The sequence below is a fragment of the Gadus macrocephalus genome, chromosome 19, assembly GCF_031168955.1.
Source record: "Gadus macrocephalus chromosome 19, ASM3116895v1".
Classification (NCBI taxonomy): Eukaryota; Metazoa; Chordata; class Actinopteri; order Gadiformes; family Gadidae; genus Gadus; species Gadus macrocephalus.
This window is the reverse complement of record NC_082400.1, coordinates 15,099,141-15,102,380: the sequence shown is the minus strand read 5'-3', so window position 1 is coordinate 15,102,380 and position 3,240 is coordinate 15,099,141. Positions and strand designations below refer to the sequence as shown.

The 3,240-nt window shown below is 43.5% G+C and overlaps 1 protein-coding gene across 2 annotated transcripts in view; it reads left to right on the top strand.

Moving 5' to 3' along the window:
* The first annotated feature begins 567 nt into the window (after nucleotides 1-567).
* The window catches only part of cntn1b (contactin 1b), an 18,805-nt gene continuing 16,132 nt past the window's right edge, over nucleotides 568-3,240 (top strand). Inside the window, exon 1 of one of the 2 annotated variants that reach the window (XM_060037860.1) lies at nucleotides 568-707. The gene's annotated coding sequence lies outside the window, so the exon portion shown is untranslated. Of the gene's footprint in view, nucleotides 708-2,413; nucleotides 2,789-3,240 lie in introns of those variants that run through there. The other variant, XM_060037862.1, reaches the window with a different exon arrangement.

Here is a 3,240-nt window from a genome sequence, read left to right as displayed (position 1 = left end):
TGTGGGTTTATAGTCTCTTCATTGTTTTGGTTTAAATGCAGCACATATATACGATCAAACATACAATGCCACCAAGTGCAGAAAAACATGAACATTACAGTGAAAGAATTGATTAAAAAATAAACAGATGACCTTTTTACCCCACACAAGCCTATCCAAAGATTAACTTGTGTGTGTGTGTGTGTGTGTGTGTGTGTGTGTGTGTGTGTGTGTGTGTGTGTGTGTGTGTGTCATTTTCAAAGTCTTTAGTATCTATATTTCATTATAATATTAAAGTTAGTCTTTTTCAAATGCATGACATGGCGAGCTCCTGGCTTTGAAACACACTCTGCCAACAATGAACACAGTTTTGAAAAAAATACTTCAATGGAAAAACGACATGCCATCCTGATAAAGAATAAACCTGCTGCCGTTGTCCAGCCACTACCACTGGGGCGATTTCAGTTTTTCCATCATGCATACGAAACATGATGGCAGCATCAGCATCTCTCTCGCTCTCATCCTTCTTCCTCTCCTCGACCAATGGCATCCACGCACGCAAACCCCGCCCATCCCTGTCTCTCATCCGCTCTCATCCAATAGAAAAGTTTCAAGCCATGGGACGTACCTACACCGGGTAGGATCCATGGGGGAGATGTGTGTTTTGGGGACAGGTGTATGTGCTATGCGGAGAACGTCTTAATATCGTCGTTTATTCGGTCTGCAAGGTAAGGAAGGCAAGTCGTGATGTGTCTGCATGTCTTCCGTGTTCATCCAGAGTTGGGTTTTGTTTAATCGGGATGTGTGTGTTAACGCTGTGCGTGTTGGAGGGGAATGGGCCGGCAGAGGAGTACCGCAATGCAGAGCAGGCCAGGGCAAAACCAGCGCTCCACTTCGCAGTTCGCTAAATTTGGGGGGTGATGTCAGTCTGCATGCGCAGATAGTTTTTCAAAAATCTCATCGATTCTGGTGGGCTACTTACGGACAGGGCTGGGGACAAACGGTGGGTCTATCTCAGCCCACGTTTGCTCAGATTGCACAATAGTTCTGGTCTACTTGGCTGGTGGGATTGTAGGTGTTTAGAAAGTGAGAGGAGGATGGGAGAAGGTGAGCCGTGCAGCGCTTCAAGGGCGCAGTGGATGTTTGATGATTCATATGGCTGCACAAAAAACGGGACATTTATTTTTACATGAAGATGTTCAATCAAAAGTTCAATCACACATTATATATGTTGCTATAAATAAATGAAAATATGATCAAGGGTCCCAAAACAAAAGCAATAGTTTTTATCACCTTAAAACAATCCGCAAGTCATCGTGGTCGACAGTCAGACCTTTAGCCTTAGAAATCTTATTTTTTAATGTTTTGATTTCATATTGACGAATATTACCTTTTCTCAATATAATATAATAATATAACAATATTATTTGATGAATATATATTGAAAAGTATGATTAAGGCATCTTGTCTGTCTTCTAATGCAATCTGTCCCACAGCACAGACTGAAAGAATAACAGGCAGTTGATGAGGAATTCAGTGGGTTTAACACTGGGCTTAGTTTGACCCAAATAGAAATCCGGCTATAGTCCTCATCTGGATGGGGGTGGGTGGGGGTGGGTTAGGGATAGGGCGAGGGATTACCTCCAGATAGGCTACAACATTGGTAAACACACACTGACGAATTGCTCAGAGATATCCCTTGACAATTGTGGCTAGATAGTGATTTAAAGATAATGTATTCACACTTTATACACGCACATGTGTTTAACCCAACCAAAATTAATATTCACAAACCTTTCATAATCCAGTTGGATGACGAGGATCAGGAATGCAAACTCATGCTTTTGTACATCTTGATTTTCTTCTTGGATTTTCTAGAAGCAGTGCGTCCCACTTGTGTGTGTTTGTGTGTGTGCACGTGTGTGTGTGTGTGTGTGTGTGTGTGTGTGTGTGTGTGTGTGTGTGTGTGTGTGTGTGTGTGTGTGTGTGTGTGTGTGTGTGTGTGTGTGTGTGTGTGTGTGTGTGTGTGCACATGTTTTTGCCTGTGCATGTGCATGTGGTGTGCCCGTGTGTTGATGCTTTTGCGTTTATAATCAGAGTTCATTCCCCTTCATAGCTGTATGGCAATGTGTGTGATTGCTGAAGGGATGGGTTTAAATGCTGAGTCAGCCTGGTATCGCTCTGACCGGATACTGCAGTCCACGCCTGGAACTGTTACTGCAGTCTGCCTTCTCTTCCTCTCTTTCTTTTTCTCTCTCTCCCTCCCTCATGGCTTTTTGACTGTATTTTGGTATGTTGTGTTTGATGTTCTCTCTCTCTCTCTCTCTCTCTCTCTCTCTCTCTCTCTCTCTCTCTCTCTCTCTCTCTCTCTCTCTCTCTCTCTCTCGCTCTATTTTATTCGCTGTGTCTGTTGTAATCTTTCTCTCTGCCTCTCCGTGTTTGTGTGTGTCTGTGTGTGTGTGTGTGTGTGTGTGTGTGTGTGTGTGTGTGTGTGTGTGTGTGTGTGTGTGTGTGTGTGTGTGTGTGTGTGTGTGTGTGTGTGTGTGTTGGCTCAGCCTCTAAGTAGCATGTGGAGGACTCTGTCACTCTGGTTCTGCTCAGACTGTGTTCTCTCGGTGGTTCTATAGTGTGACTCGGATACAATGAGTCACAGAGCAGAGGAGGGCAGGATAGCATAGTAGTCTCTCAATGTCCAGACGAAAGATGTCTCAGGCTAACTGGTAGATAAGATGCCTTAATAGTCCTTGATCTGCTACTTTTTATCTGTATTTCAAAGTTACTCGGGCTAAAAGTGTCGGTTAAAGCTAAGGTAAGCAATATATTTGCGATGCATGTTTTTCAATTCTCCTCGCATCCCGACAACGATAACGACCTAAAACGCTCAGACAGAAAGAAGAAAGCAAATCTGGTATCTGTGGTGGTCGCAGATGTGTAGGCAGAGCTAATGCTAATGCAGAGCTAATGCTAGGCAGAGCTAATGCTAAAGCTACCGAGCTAGTCTAGTGTTTTAGGGGAGTGGCTTTGGAGCGAGGCCTGGGGGGGTGTGTGTTGTGTTTTGTTTTGTTTTGGTTGGATACTTGCTCTCATTCCTTTACTCCTTCTTCCTCCTCCATGTTAATCGTTTCCATCCTCAATGTTAGGAAGACATATTCTTCTTCTACGTCTTTTTGTATTTTCTCTCAATCTCTTCTCCTTTGCAGCATGTATGTGTGTGTATGTGCGTGTATATGTGTTTGTGTATCTGTGTGTGTATGTGTGTGT